General features: G+C 36.2%; 2 protein-coding genes across 2 annotated transcripts in view; both read right to left on the reverse strand.

Moving 5' to 3' along the window:
* LOC142350954 (voltage-gated inwardly rectifying potassium channel KCNH2-like) overlaps positions 1-17,121 on the reverse strand; it is a 349,390-nt gene that overhangs the window by 247,733 nt on the left and 84,536 nt on the right. The window lies entirely within an intron of this gene.
* LOC142350837 (serine/threonine-protein kinase Chk2-like) overlaps positions 14,783-17,121 on the reverse strand; it is an 86,880-nt gene continuing 84,541 nt past the window's right edge. Inside the window, exon 9 of the mRNA XM_075402797.1 lies at positions 14,783-14,921. The gene's annotated coding sequence lies outside the window, so the exon portion shown is untranslated. The remainder of the gene's footprint in view (positions 14,922-17,121) is intronic.

Here is a 17,121-nt window from a genome sequence, read left to right on the forward strand (position 1 = left end):
AAAATTTGTATTAAGACAATTTTATATTTAAAATAATTGCTTTACACTTCGTTCGAGAGCAATTAATGGTAAAGGAGTATAGTATGAACCAGTTACCAAGTTTCAGTTAAATGATGCAGTTAATCTCAAAATGATGCTATAATTGGAATGTTTGAGTTCTGATTTGTCTTGCATGAAAGTTGCTTTAAGTCCGGAAAATACACTGTAAAGTGAAAAGCAAATGAGAATGTACAAATAAGCCAAGAGTAGCGAAAAAAGACCTTAATTCGACAATCTATTGAAAAACCACATAAAATGAATTGCAATGTTTATTTACTACAACGACCATTTAATTATCATGTTCTTTCCCGCTATAACTTCATTTGAACTATAAGAGCAACAAAGGAATCCAAAAGCTCCAATGGTGGCAATTTGACTCATTCATAAGCCCCAGAAAACGGCATTAAACTGTTTATACTGAATAAGGTTGTTGCTTTAAATTCACTTTTTAAAGGCATTTTAAATGTACTAAATCTATTTCTGACGAATATGTTGAATTGGAGCTTCCACACTCGAACTGTATGCAAAAACTGAACCTTTCGCTTACGTTTAAAAGATATTCGTTTATGAAGTCAGTCTAATAAAGTTAAAACGCAAGCGAACGTTTCAGAACTTCTAGATGAGTTAAAATCGTCAAAGTTCACATTTACAGAACATGGAAATGTCAACATCTTGATGTTCAAAGGGATGTCTGAGTTTTTGGAATGCCTGCTCGCGTTGCAACTTAAAGGGACTTTGAATCTATTCTGTTCCCCAGTTTCGTAGCCCAGGAGCACGTGCCATTTTTTTTACAAGGCAACATGCTATATATCTTTAAATCATTTGTAAGTGGGGCATAAAAAAACACGGGGGGGGGTCTAAACAGAATAGATGCGGGACTTCTTGCATAATGTAATTGTAAGACAAATATTTCAGTTCCAAAGGACGAGATCCATAAAGAATTGGTTTAGAATCCGTGAACTTTGACCTGCTCAACAGTCGCAAATCCCCCCTGTGTTAACAATTCATGCACTTGTTTTCTACAGTCTCCCTGCAATTGTATAACTTGTCCATACTCCACGTGGTTAATTACTGTCCCGTTACAAGCAAACACTTTCTTCATGAAATGAACCATCTTTTGCATGTCCCATGCTTCCGAAAGACCTGAAATGAAACGCAGCTTTTCAATTGGTTGGCAGAATTCAACAAGTCCCCATATTTTACACAGCATAACAAGATAGATGAAATCATCCATAGGTTTCAGTTTGGGGTCATTGTCGGAAATCGAACCACACGAGATCCAAAATCTTAGTTTACCGTAGTCGTAGAAAAGTTCAGGATCATAATTAGTAGAAATAGCTGGTTCCGCTTACAAAGCGATTTTAACTGGGTGTCTATTAGGCCAACTTCCCACAAACAGTCATATTGCAGATTTTATGGCTACTCAAATGCTAATGAAATTCAAAAACTGCATCATGAAAAACTTACCAAATTTATCAAAGTTTGACGAAAAAATCAAGACCTAAGTTGCAAATCTTCCCTCAGTTGAACATGAACACATTTCGCGCATGCAACTATCAGAGTGTCAGAGTCAAAGAACATCTAATGCCCCTCCATTGTATTAGTAAACGGCTAACAATTGCGTTCAGCTACTTAATCTTACAAACGTTCGAGAGTAATCTCGAGCTACTAGCCGAATCATTTTCAGATTTTATCATAACCCACAGACGTATGACGAACTAATCTCAAACAATATGCGTCGGGAGTAGCTAAATTATTTAGCATAGGGTGGCTATTATCCCGGAGGGGAGGGTGAACCTAACTGCACAGCTACTAAATTCCCACCGTTTTTGACACAAGAAGTTTTTCCCGCTTCTCTGACCAAGAAGTCAATATCATAAGACGTAAAAACATACTTGCTGTTTCCAGAAAATAAACGCAATAGCTTGGTAGATCTGCAGTCTCAAAAATATAGAAAAGAGGCCGAAAAAAAGAAGTCTCTATTTTTGCTGAGATGTTGCTGAGATTAAGAATCTGTACAACTTGCTGCTTCAACTAACTGCTCTCAAATAACCTTCAATTAGAGTTACACACTCAGTTGACCTGATCTCCAAGCATGAGGTAAATCAAGCAACTGTACAGAGAAATGAAGTCACACACGCAATTCAGTCACGATTGCATGAAAGACAAAGCAGATTTGAAGCGATCATTACGTCCTATGGCTATAACAAAATCAGCAGGACAATTCCTGAACTACAGTTCAGAAAATTTCATTGAAAAGGCAAAAAATAAACCTAGAAAATACTATAAAGAGATTGGGAAAACCATATAGAAAAAAATCTGATCACAAAAACAAAAAACAGCAACAATCAATGTCAAGAAAAGGAGAGCACATAAATACTATATAATAATCTTTAGGAGGTAGATGACGGCTATTAAAAACATGACGTCGGAAAGGATGCTCTCAAACGACTGATGAGCGGTTAGCAGCTACCTGGGTCTTACCATGCCCAGCTTTACTGAGGGGGTGGGATAGAAGGGGAGCGCGGGGATGGGGTTGAACGTTCGGGGTTATGAGGGGATTCAAGTGGACGGGGATGAAATGAAGTGAGCGGGGTTGGGGGGGGGGGGGGGGTAGGTGGTGGGTTGGGGTTTCAGAGGGACTGGTGTTCAGCTCAAAGAACCATCCTTCATACCTATTTGTCTCCTCAACATTTTCCGTGCATATTTAGAGACTAGTCAGCCCTTGGGCTCAAAGTCATTGGTTTCCAGTATCTACATGTTTATCTCGCTTTTGATTGAAAAAACTGGTAGTCAAGAATCCCATAAAAAGACAAACATAAATGCTGCAAACTTCGCTTGGGAAGAATGAAATAAAAAACAATTGAGCAAAAAAAATAGAAAAGCCAAGTATTTTGATGTCATTCCGTATAAGAAAAAAGTTCAAGCAGCGAGCTTTTAAAATTGGTATTTACGGGTTTATCCTGTTTCTACTGAATTCCTTTTTATGGCTCCGTTCATTTTAGATTGCTCTGTGGAGCAATTGCTGTTAACAGCGCTTCGAGCAGAGTGGTCCAATAATAAAATTAGCTTAGGAGTCAAAAAGATTTCACGCAAATTATGTGACTTGCTATAAAGCGGAGGATTTTTTTTATTCGGCTCATTAAGAAAACAGCGGTACACGAATTTTCGTGACAAAATACTAGACATAAAATGGACGAAAAATGGATTGGGAAAACTATTTTAAGAAATCAGAAAAACAAAATGAAAAAGCTCAAATTGCAGCGAGTGAACAAAAAAAACAATGGAGAAAACAAATTCATGTCCACACTGCTTTACACTAAAGTACCTAAAAATTACACGCCGCAAAACCACCCGCTCTTTTCCTTCACAGTGGTGAATTTTAGAAAACCAATTAAAGGCCAATGATAGCCCCAGCTATCGCTTCGCAGCATTACAAAACCATAGCCATATAAATGCTAAATTATTCGAAAGAACACATCGAAAGTACAAAACAAATCATAACCGCCCTTCCATATATGAAATCCCAAATTTATTAAAAAATGACATCCCTGACACTTATCAAGCTCTCGCGACACCATCTTCAATCAGCCTAACTGTTGTGATAAACTTATTAAATTGATTTTAGTCAACTAGTGAGCCGACCTGTGACAGAACACAACCTGAGACAACCGTCAGTCATCAACTTCCACAGGTTTTTTTTCAAATCAAACTTTTCAATTGCTTCATAAATATACAAATAAACCATTTAATCATTTGCTCTCAAGGAAATGCCATGAGGTTTTTTAGGTAAAGGTTGACCCCGCGCGTCAGTTCGAAGAAGATTCCAGGCTTTTGAAGGAGATTCGTTATTGAAACATTGCAAAAAAATGTACCTGGACCCTGAGCAGAATATTGGTTCCATAAACAGTCGTCGTATAAGTAATCAAATTAATAATCTAAAATGTACTCTATATAAATTAATTAGTAGTTCAATTAATAACAACTATTCAAAGTATGTCCCCATATATAAATCTCCCATTTAATCATTTCTGTAGAGATGGTTCTCATTTCTTTCTATGGGAAACATATGTTGGCTTGCTTTTCAGCCCGCATGTTCTTCACTCGTTAATCAATCATATGTATTCAGACTACAAATAGCCTTCCTCATGTATATCCCACCCACGAAGGTCCGAGCAGCCAGACTGCCCAAAAAGTTCAACCACCACAGAGGTGGCTGAGTTTGGTGTTAACTCAAGCGCCACTTCACAGCACTAAGGGTAGCGGACTTAGCGCTGAAACCGTTAACAAATCTGGCCTTTCATGCCGATGTTTTACCTCAAAATATTTACAAATCTTCCACTTCGTTGGTTCAGCATAAATTGACCTTCTTAGCTCGTACAACACCTAATATTGAAGACCTGTTAAAAACAAGAGAAATCAAACAACGATGAGTTGTTACTAATCTATTAATGAATCCCGACTACAATGCAAAACACCGGAAAATCTTATCGTTGCCGATAACAAGGGTGACCTGAACATCCTTAAACCTGTAGACGGTTGTAAAGAATATGAATGATCAGTTCAACTGACAAGTCCCTAACACCTATCTCTGCACGAAGCCAAACTAATGCAACAAATCATACATGAAAAAGAGAAGGAGCTTGATATGAAATCGAAAGACGAGAATTAAAAGCGAACTGAATAAGAGCGAGATTCGCTTACCTGATTTGGTTAGTGAAAAGCGAGTATCGAGGTGGTTGAACGCTATGCCACTGAAGTGATATTACTTTAACCTAACGAAAAGCGAGTTTCGTGATGGCATTGCCCTTCGCTATGGTTAGGACCCATTTAACATGCCATCATTATGCGCATGCAATGAAAACCTCACTGTGGCACATGCCTTCTGCTGTCCGAAGGGAGGATACACCCACACGAAACAAAATTGTTTTTCGATTCTGCGAATGTTGTCTGTCATGATGTCGAGATCAAACCTCATCTTCAGCAGTTACAAGGCGAAACCTTTGCTCTTAAAACAACGACAATTGATTATTCAAGATTAGATATCAAGGCCATCGGACTTTGGGAATTCAGTTTCAACAAATCACATTTTGATGTAAAACACTTCAAACCACTAGCAAAAAGTTGCGCTGAAAGCAATATCGAAGCCTACGAGTATCATAAATCTATTAAAAAGAATAAAAATGAAGAGTTACTGATGTTGAGAAAGCAACATTTTGTCCAATTGTCTTTGCAAGTACCGGTGGAGCTGGCCTATCAGCTTCATAAGCGCTGAAACAACTGGCATCGAAGCTCTCTGAGCAACAGGTACGCTGACATGTAATATCTTAAGGACAAGAATCAGCTTTACTCTCCTCTGCATTCGAGGTTCAAGGACACTTAGGCCGCGCAAAATTGTTGATGCTTCAATGGGAGCTGTGGTTAAACAAGGGAGGCTGTTAGTTTGACTGATCTACTTTCGCCCACAGTTGTTTGTGTCCTAATGATGTCTGTCTTTTGTTTTACATTTTTCTCAGCTGCTCGCGTATATTATCATTTTATTGACAGATTTGAACGATACGAAAAGCTTTATGAAGACATAGTGCTGGGAGGGCCCCGGACCAGCCAATTTTTATCCAGTGTTGGGTGGCGCATTTCTTAATTTAGCTTTTGAATTTAGAATATTTAATCAAGAACTCCGAAACAGTGACACCGTTTCTCTTCCAGTTAAACTTATTGGCTGTCACTAAGCCCAGATAATTTTCACCTGGTCCAGTCTCGAGCGTTTCTAGTCATCTCTATTGGCGTATCTGATACTTTTCAGAAAAGGTAGCATTTACATTAATTCAAAGTCATATATTTGTTCTGTTCGCAAGATTTAGGACCCGCTGCCATACTAGCAAGTTTTAGAAGTAACCTCTTGCCATTCCTGACTTGTTAAATGGATCCATTTTGTTTCAGCAAACTCGTTATAAAACATGCAAAACGTTTGCCCCCGGTGTCAGTACTTGCTCTGCAACTGTTCCTAATTTGTAACAGAAGGGTCATAGATGCAGCGAGGGATAGATTCTCCTGTTCGGGTTCATTCGCAGCAAGTCAACTCCTATGTGTATTTATAAATCCTGACAGTAGTAAAAAATTAAAGAAGCATCATTCTGCTTATGAACCCGATAATAGTTGACATTAAGCGAAGGAAGGTTTTTAGCCGGTTCTAATATTTAGTTATACCTAATAACTTATTACTTCTCACCTTGGATAGTGGTTAAGGTTTTCCTGCCACTTCTCTGTTGAATACGAACGTGAATATCATTTTGTTGTACAGAGAGAGCACCTTCGTTATTTGAATCAAACGCTTGGTCTGTTTTCGTGCTCGCCAAGTTAAGAATGTCCATTTCAATCTGAAATTTGTAATATGGGCGAGAATAAATCATTTCACAATTTTTGAAAAACATTCAAATAGAGAACTCGTCCCAATTATCAAAGTTTTTAGAACATACCTGGCAAATTTCTAGAAAATAAATGCCATATCATCGTATACATGCCGTGTCAAAAAGAAAAACAAATCGTTCAAGCAAAAATTTTGCATAAAAACGTTTCCAATAATTGCTTCAAACTTCGTTCGAGAGCAATTAAAAGTAGCCAACAAGCATCGGTTGTGTAACACGACTTTTGCAAATGTCAAAAATAACTGTTCTATAAAATCTTTGTATTATAGCGAATATCTACCAAAATTGGCACAAACTTACGTTATATTAAAAAATCGATTGCTTCAAAATCTGCTAAGAGCTGTTTCAGGTACGATATGATGCTGATTGATTAAAAGAGACGGAATAAAATTAATTCGTAGTTTTCACAGCCGTGAGCACAAATTCATAGTTTGAAAAGAGAATAGTGATATCCGATGATGATTATCTAGGAATGCCCAGCACATTTTGCCAAAGGGAACCGACTCAGGATTCTGTTCACACAGAACCAACGACTGTATTTAATAAATAAACATAACAAGAGGTTGCAGAAATGTGTATTTGGTACCTTCAGGCACAAGGGATGAAGAGTTGAGATTTATAAAACGTCTGCATATTTTTGTAAGAATGACGATTGTGGCTATTTTTTAACCTTTTTTTCAAATTTGAAAGTGTAAATATAGGTTTTTTTTCATCAAAATGTTGCGAGCCTTTGATATAAATATGTTAACTCTTCGTCTTCTGCGCCAGAAGGTACCATACACACATTACTGGTAACTAATACTGCCTTGATGATAAATACGAAGGCATAATATATAGCACACAAATTACTGAAAGCAATAATATGGAAGTATCAAAATATGCAAAGATAAATGAATTGTGATCTCAGCCAAAGTCATACTTCAAAATGTTCACCTCCGAAGTTTAACTTCAGATTTCTTTTATTAGTATCATAATTAACAAAGATATCACAAAATGAGTGAGTAGTATTTTTACACTTCGGTTTTGTCACGATGAAACTTTATTTCAGATTGACCATACAATATTTCAGAATTTTCCGTGGACAACTATGGTAAGAAATTTTACAATAAAAGCATACATGGTTTCCTAATGTTCGACATTTAATTCACCGTCCTGAACCCCCAGAGAAAGGGCAGTTCTTAAAATAGTCAATAGCTGTAGCTGTGTATATCACTTAATTCTATTCCAAAAAAATCAACACTCTTCAGAAGAAGGTATTGCAAATTGATGTGAACAATTTGAGAAGATGACCCAAACAGATGACCAAATAAGCTCCAGTATAAACATAAATCTAGAGTACAAAACAACAGCAGTATTAGTTATTGAAAAAGGACAAACACAAAACAAAAAGTAGCATTTTGTAAAATCATTATGTTCATTGCACTAATAACTAATAAACTAAGGTAGCTAAGGACTTCTATTTCTCTCATTTCAGCACGGTTGAGTGGGGGGGGGGGGTTGTCGACCAATTTCTGGCATACTTTGGTTAACGAACAAGGATTGACACATTGCGGGCCAAGCATAACTCAACATTCTGCATTAAAATTTGACTCCATCAAACAAAGCTATTAACTATCTCTAATTGCTGTCGTTCCTATTATTAACCAAGGTGTGATTCTGAATTTCAATGATTCCTGTGTTTAAAAAAGATTTTGAAAACTATGTTAAAATATGACAAGCTTTGCACTTTCGCCCAGTGGTTTTGATTTCGAGAAAAGATTAAGATTTGATACTTAGCATTACTAGCACTGATTTCTCCAATGTAAAATACTCGAAGACATGAATAAATCAAGATCCATTAGTTGTTTACAAAGCAGAATTGCTTGCAAACAAAATTTTTGTAAATTTGTTTTCCTTTCTCTTACATTTCAATTGCCCCTTTTCAATGATTGCTTTCTATCATGGCAAAACTTTAATCTTAGCACAAAATTGAAATGTAACTTTCTAAACAATCGGTATTCTGCCTTTTCACCCAAATCTTTCGGGGTGAAATGATATTGTTAAAATATGGTGGGTTAAATAATAATTTGAGACGTTGAAGGAGTCAAAACTGTGATCTGAGAGACCCAGAGATCGATTTGGATTGACTTGATTCATAGAGGAGATTAGCACAGATAGTCAGTTTAAGTAAAGCACCACCGAATTTGGGTCTCAATTAGAGGTAAGTTTCATTTGGAACAATCAACTGTATCGGGAAACTGTTTCAAATTCCGCCATTTCAGAAGCAAATTTGTCAACAAATTCGAACGAAATTAAAAGCAGTGTCATCTGCAAAAAAGAACCCACACAATTAATTGTGTTTACAAAAATGGGAAAATTTGTTGTGAGCGGGGAGGGGGGCCTGTGCGGGGTAAATTCCGCTATCAAAAAATTCGTTGTAATCTCAAATTAAAATTCCTAAATTTACCTTTTTTTAATCCACGAATATTCCAAATTATTTTTTCAAATCATTATCATTGTTCTAGTTTAATTTTATAGAGCATGAATTATGTTTCTATCTGAATCACAATGATTACTGACCAAATACAACGTCAGTAAGACTTAAAGAGATATCTCTTACCGATTATATGACTATCAGAATAATTGGTTACTAAAACGGGTCTGTAATTGATAAAGTAATTGATAACAAAAATGCAAGAAATCAAATTAAGGCTAGTTGAAGCATCGTCTGTAAAAGCCTCAAAGTGTACATTTTAAATAAAAAAGACACCGCCTCGTCTTTTGTGACAAAATTCACGTGTTGTAAAAAACAGAAAAATTCTGAGAGGAAAAGTTGCAGCATTGATACAGTTTCCACAATTAAGAAGAGAAAGAACTGTTTCCATTCACCCTGTAAAAACGCGACCACCTTTAAAAAAGCAACAACATAACTTAGTCTGTCTCAGAGCCATAACCTAAAAAATCTGGCTCAGGCCGTCGAGTGGGTGAAGGGAGAAACAGATCCGAAAAGACTAGATCAAATTTGAGAAGTATTGTAAAGTTGTTTTTAGCTGAAGTTTCAAAATTGTAGATATCTACTCAATTGGCAGCGTCTTCATCATTGCCATTGCTGTCTGATGATGAGGAGGTACTACTGCCACTGGATCCACTACTAGAAGATGGCGAGTCACTTCTGTTCTCTTCAAACCACACGTGTTGAAGAGCTCCACTTGCACATAGTCTGTCTTGAGCTTTCTTCTTCAATAGACCTAAAAACAAAAAATTGCACCCCAAGGATCGAGCGTGAGAGATGAGTTGCACGTCGGGATGGCTGAGTGGCCGGGGAGGGGTAGGGGGTTCAAACGTGAAGAACCACCTTTCACATCTTGAGTTAATGTCTGGTCAAAATTATACAAATTCTGTCTAGCAATAAATATTTTTCCAACACCTTTGCCCTATAGCATGTTCGTCTACGCTACGTTTAAAATTAAATTTTTATAAATTGCTCTCGAATGACATGCGGGGAAATTTAATTTAGAGGGGCTGTAGTCTAGATAAATTTCTTGAAGGTGCAAAAAAATCCACGCAACAAATTCCACACAAAACCACGACCACCGGGGTAAGAATTACTTACTAACCACTCGGCTATTAGTTCCATCAATCTGTGTTACCGAATATAATCACTTTTGGTTTAGCAAGAGACAAAATATCCAAATAAGAGCAATTTAGGCGAAGCAGAAATCAAGAAGTCGAGCGTGAAAAAGTCACTTAAGACATGAATTCGAACGAATCCTATAGAACAGAAAGATAGAGCAAACATTTTGAATAAAAAACATTTTCAGTAACAATCTGATTTCTGTTTCTAATAAATTTCATATGATTCAACAGAAAATACAATTTTAATTGTTTTTAGATTCTAGAAGTATACTGAATTTAAAACGTAAGTTAGCTTCTAAGAGCCGTCCTTCACACCACAAGAATAAGTCTCAAAAACAGTTTGTGAATCGTATAGTTGGAGACTAGTGAGCTGAAAGTCAAATGGGTCAAACGAAAAATCGGTCAGGCGATAATCGCATAAATAAGACCGACAGGACTAATATAATTACTACAAACTTCGTTTGAGAGCAACTAAACAGAATTACTTTTTTAAAGTAGAGGACCGCCAACTTACTTTTTGACGTTTAGTATTCTACATAATATACAACGCAGCTCGCCACTTTTCCGTAAAAAACTTGTTCTACGTAAAATCTGTTCAACTTGATCACACCACTATCGTTTTAAACAATTATTTGCGTAACGAACTCATATGCTTTATCGTCAAATTGAGCAGATTTCACCTGGAACTCACTGTTTTTTTTAGAAAAGTTGGCAAATTCCTATCCGGCTTTTCTTCGCAATTTTTCTAGAAATTAGAGGAATAAAAATTTTCTTGATATTTAATGGAATCATAAAATTTAAGCAAAACAAACACCAGAAGGTTGCTGTAAATTATTGACCTTCAAAAACGCGCAATTTACTATGTAATTCGGCTAATTTTAACGTTTACTTTTGATAACAAATGTGCACCGAAACATGAAGGAAAAATGCAACGGTGATTTGCCGGCATTTAGAACCGGAGAGCTCCACTGTTTTCACAATCAGTTGAAAGTTGTCTCAATGAGTATTTTTTTCTGGTTTCAATCATTTAACTCTCAATGAGGTTGAAAAAAAAAAAATGAGAATAGGTTCGTGAGATAGGTGGGGTTGTAGTTAGGTGGCAGGTTCTGTAATTGGGATAGAAACTCATTGGAAGAAGAATTCTCAAATTGACCTTTTGACTTTGAACAATACCAATAGTAGCTAATCACTATCTATTAGTAGCTAAGCCATTAATGAGAAAAGTGCAATTCATGAACAAGCTTTCTTCAGCTAAAAAACCTGTTTAATCTCAAATTTCCTCCTCGAGTCGTAAAAAATATGAAAATTACTTAAGCTGAATAGCAGACCAATTGAGCAAAACTAGCCAAACAAACTTTTGAAAATTGTGAAACACAAAACTTAAACTATTCAAATTGTATATACATTTAGGATCGGCAATTTGAATTCATGCAAAGAATTTCAAAAAAGAACACAAAACTTGGCAAATAAGAACAAACTTGATTGCTCAAAAGAGGCAAATAGAGGCAGGCAAACAACCACAAGTATAATTAAAACCTAGAAACCAAAACCCGGCCTATCGCCTAAAAATTCATACATAAAGGCAGCGCCAGCCTCAAAAAACCTATTATTGACTACTTGAGCTCATAAAATGACACAAAACGTTGTAAAAACGTATTACAAAGTTACAAAAATCATCGATAACTTGTCGATTTCTTCATACTTCGAAAACATTTCTCCTTGCTTAAACAACATAAATAGCAGAATAGAAATCCGGTTGAACACAAATATATAACTGACAAACAGAACCGAGAAAACAGTTGCTCATATTCTTGAATCTAAAATCCTCAAAAAATAAATTTAGGTAACTAAAATGTACCCAAAAAACCACATGAAGTTTTTAATTAGATTCTTTGGTCCTAAATCCGATTAAAAATCTGAAATAAATGCAAATTTTCATGAAAAATCGATAAAAACTAGTGATAGAACAATTTCAAAACCATTTGCTTGTCATCAACCTATCCAGTAGCCCAATTCAAGCCCTAAAAAGTTCCAATGGCCCCCTGTATATTGAACACTCAAAAAAATGAGCTATTGAAAGGCAGCTAGAAGTCTTCGAAACCACCCGAAAAACATGAAAAATATTCCTTACATAGGAATATACCTCTTTGATTTTAGGCTTTTCCGGCAACTTCAGCACACTATTCACCTGAAAGGCACTAACTGCATCCAGTTGTTGGCGCCACTTCAAATCAGCCACAAAAGCCATCAGACAGCAAGAAATAACTTTTGAAACTGAAAAAACTCAAAAATGGTCAAACCAGAAAAGTTGGGACCGAAAATTTGTACAGCTCCCAATTTCAGGAAGGGAAAACCCGAGGAACACGATGTTATAGCACACAGTTATGGTAACTTCTAAGCTATCCATAAACCCAACGAACGTTATTGCATCAAACCCACAAGTGTGGCTATTAGCATTTATAGGAAGCAAAATTGGCATTTTTGCTAATTTGTTTAATTTATGATACTTTGGTTGTTAATTTATGGTCGAATGTCATACATTTGAGAGATTAAGAGCTATGTAATAACCATCCGTACTTATGTCAACAGAAGCAAATATTGCAGTGATTTGACATTTAATATGTAAACATTGACTTAAATCACTTTACTTAAACATAACCGACTAAACGTCGGAAGAATTGCTCTCGAACGACTAGTGGGGGCTCTAATCAATTGCAGCCTGCTTCAGTCGGCGGGGAGGGAGGGAGGGAGGGGGAGCCTAAATGGGACTTAAAAGTTATAGTGGGCTTCAAATAACCACATTAGAGGTTAACATATACCACTATTAAGATTTAAAGTAAAAAATGGCACCAGTTTCGGCGCTTTTTTCATTTGACTTTTAGCATTAAATTTCCGCCAAATGAATTCAGCTGCTTGAAATTGTGATTGAGAGAGAATTTTAGATCACGCGAAATGCAAAATGTCAAGGGCGTTAAAGTCACTCAAAAAGTCAAAATTGTCAAGCGAAAATTTTGGATAAAGACACACGTTTACAATAATTGCTATGAACTACGTTCAAGAGCAATTAAACATTTAAACTATTTTATTTGACTACTTCCTAAGCTTCTAACTTCTCCACATTTTTTTTAACGGACGATCATTCTCAAGAAAAAAATTTGCTGTCTGAAAAAGTCAAAGGAGCAAAAGTCACTCGAAAAGTCAAAATTGTCAAGCGAAAATTTCGCATAAAAAAGACACACGTTTACAATAAATGCTATGAACTTCGTTCAAGAGCAATTAATCAACCAATCTTAAACAAGTAAAAATGATGTGATAAATGATATTTACCTGATTATTTACTTTAACGCAATTTTTTGAATAGTGCAACCATATTGTATTTAGAACCATTAGAAACTGTTCAAAGAGCAGTTCGCTCTCAGATTAGACTATAATTTGATTCTTCGACAAGTTTAGTCTTTTTGCTAGATCTTAAGATCTTTCGAGTTTTAAGTTAATTGAGCGTTCTTGACAAGAAGTTAGCAACATTACTAACACTGGCTGAAGCCTTACAAACTTTAGCACGAGATTGAACATAGATTATAACAAAGTATTCTCTTAACTTCAATCAAATTACAGTCCTTTAATACATCCGAGCGACTAATTGTTTCGACGAGATTAATAGTCAGTGGAACCCAGTGAAGAACCAGGCCCGCGTAAATCTCGAGAACCAGGCTGTGATATTTCGATTCCGCTGAGATTCTTGAGCAGCCGCAAGAAAAGTAGCTAAGTGACTTCAGGGGAACTTAACGCCCACTCGGCGTTACCTGTATATACCGTTTTGAAAGCGCAGTCATAGAAAAATGTGTACACGCTTTACAAAAAGAGACAGCACCAACCAATACAATCCAATTTGTGGATGGCAAGAAAATGAGAGCGCCTAAATAATTGGCTTCGAGAGGCTGACGGCGTCTATTAATAGGTCAAAAATAGATTTTTTTCTCCATAAATATGTAGGGAGCTATCTAACTCCCTACACGACATCAACAATAGTAAGCACTCTAAAGATTTCCGAATAAAAATCAAAATTTAACATAAAACTACAACTTTTACTAATGTTTTGGATACACTTTTTTGGTTACTACTCCACTAAGATAATAATCTTGACTGCGTTCGATTCTGGCATGAAATGCGACTCCAACTTACCAGATATTACGATCTCAAAAGAACAATCTCCACCGAGTTTCCACAACGAAAGAAAGCTATGTCAACTGTAACTGAATTTGCTCGACAACACGAATTAATTGACAATTCGCAACATATTTGTTGTTACTGTGAAGATTTGATGGCGTTCAATCTTCTGACCTCAGGATACTTGGTCGACTCGAATTTCGTTTAATATCAAAAATATATTTAGCCAAAATTTGATGTAGCCTTCAAACATTTGAGTTTGTACTCAAATCTATAGGCTGCGAACTTACTTCAGTGTATTATTGCATAATTCATTTGGACATTAAAGTTTGCCCTGCTCCTATGTTAATGGATACAAAAAATACGTACGACTGTACATTAATAGACATTTGAGACAGTTTTTTTTGTACGGTCAAACTAATGGATTTCAATTTCATCCTTACTTGAGAAATAAATCACGTGAATGCGAATGTGGCAAAATGAAATGAATGAGACTTTACCTGAGACTAAATGTGTCGCATCACTGGACACGAAGGGTCTGTGTTTGGATGGAATGTGTGGTCTATCCCTGAGAATACTGTCCAAGAGAGACTTCCTCTCATTCTCTTTGGCCATGAAGGGGTACTGTTTGTACAGCAACAGAAACAACACTACTCCAGCAGACCAACAGTCAACCTATATAAACACACACAACGAATTGCCAAGGTTCAGAACCAGGAATTAGCAGTTGTTATTTTTATATGAATAAATATACATAATATATTTATTGTTCCAATATTTTCAAAAAATGGAAGAAAATATATATGCCAGGCTTCCTTTTTCTCGAACAAAAAATAAAATCATTTTGCTTAGAATTTTTAAGAGATAAGTATTATCCTAAGAATAAGAAGACTCTTTACACGTAGATTTCGTTTCGGAAAAGAAAAAAAATTAAGATGCTAATAACCACCATCAACCCCCACACACCCACCGCCATACAAAACTGGGGAAAGTGAAAATTGAACAGGGGGAATGACATCCACTGTGCTGCACAAACTAAGAGTTCCAACCTACCAAACGACCAATTTCACAGGGGTATGAGGAACGTTTGAGTAGAGAGCAAACATGAACAACGAGCACTAAATTGATAAAACATAACAAACTAACGTCGGGCGAATCGCTCTCAAACGACCAGCGAGCGGTTGACTTCATCGGCAGCTAGCCACGGTTTAGTGAGGCCAGTTTCAGCTTGATTTGATTCAAAAAGTTTTATAGTTTTCTCGCCTTTTTAGTAAGAAAAAATAAAATAAAAAAACTGATATTTTAAAAAATTGCAAAATATTGCTAGCTTTAAGAAAAAAGCTTCGATTTTGCAGTGAAAAATGTTCAAAATTATTTTTTGTTTCTGGAGTTATGTCAGGTAATCCATCTGAAAGACTTGAAAAGCTTCGTTGGCCAGTAATGATCGCTCAGAAAAGGACAAAAATAATTTGAAAACAATCGCAAATTTTAACAAAATCTTGCTAAAAATAAGATATTAAAATATTCAAAAACATTCCATTGTCTCAAGAGACTATCACGTATCCCTATTTTAAGCTTCAAATAGTTTCACTGGGTCATCGTGATCCATAAATTTGGCACATGATAAAAATTTTCCGAAAATTTGAAAAAAATTAAATTATCACAAAAATGCTTAAGCTGGAGTCATTGAAACATTGATAACAATTCAATTAACTCTAGAAACTATGCAATAGCTTATCATCATGCCTTGGATGAGGTCCCAAGGACCTTGGTGCCGGAAAGAATGAAGAAATTCAAAAAGATTAAAAACTTGAAAAAGTTGCAAATATAATTTTTTTAAAAAAAAATGCTGATATTAAAATCCTGGAAAACATTCTATTACATCTAGAAGCTATACAGCCACCTACAATCAAACCCTAGATGAGTTTATGTTGCTCTTGAGGCTGGAGAAACCTATAAAATGACAAAAAAATTCAAAAAACCTGAAAAAAATGAAAAGGAAAAAACCTGAAAAAAAAAAATGAAAAAAACCTGAAAGTTTTATCAAAAAATCGCTAAAATCTGTCATATTAAAAAAAATGAAAATTATTCCACGGAAAACAATAAATTTTCATTTACTTAATATCAAAGTTTTCTGGCCCCTGAAGGACGTTTTCTGGCCCCTGTGTCTGCAAAGACGTGAATAATGAAAAATGAATGTCAAAAATTGAAAAAATTTGCACGTTTTGTCAAAAAAATGCTAAAAAAAGTGACTTTAAAACGTTGAAACTATGTCACTACCACTAGAAACTACGCAGTAACCTATTATAAAACCCTACACAAGATTCCTTGCCACCTAGGGCTGAAAATACTCAAAAAATGACAAAAATTGTCAAAAAGCTTGAAAAAAATTGTGAAAATTAGTATAAAATTGCGAGTTTTTAGCAATCGGTTGTTCGTCAGCAGCCACGGGGCGGGGGATGGAGGGGGGATGAGTGGTGCACCGGGCGGCTGATGGGGAGGTAGGGGGAAAGAGTGGGGTGGGGGGCAACAGCGTGCTGGGGGGCGGTGGGGGCAATAGTGGTGGGGGGGGGGGGGGGGGGGTCAACAGCGGTGGTTCTTAACCTCTAAGAACCGCCCTTCACACCATAAGTATAAGTCCCAAAACAGTCTGCGCCGAAAAACAGCTGAAAGGCTCGAAGAGCACTTAATGCCCGCTGGGCGCTACCTGTTTATACCGTTTTTGAGGACAAAAATTCAAAAGTGTCAGACGAAAAATCGGTCAAGCGAAAAATCGCATAAAAAAGACTGACAGGAATAATATAATTGCTACAAAATTCGTTTGAGAGCAATTAATCAGAGTTTTTATCAAAAATAGTTTTTCCGTTGTACGCTC

The sequence above is a fragment of the Convolutriloba macropyga genome, chromosome 12 (assembly GCF_964194025.1).
Source record: "Convolutriloba macropyga chromosome 12, txConMacr16.3, whole genome shotgun sequence".
Taxonomy (NCBI): domain Eukaryota; kingdom Metazoa; phylum Xenacoelomorpha; order Acoela; family Convolutidae; genus Convolutriloba; species Convolutriloba macropyga.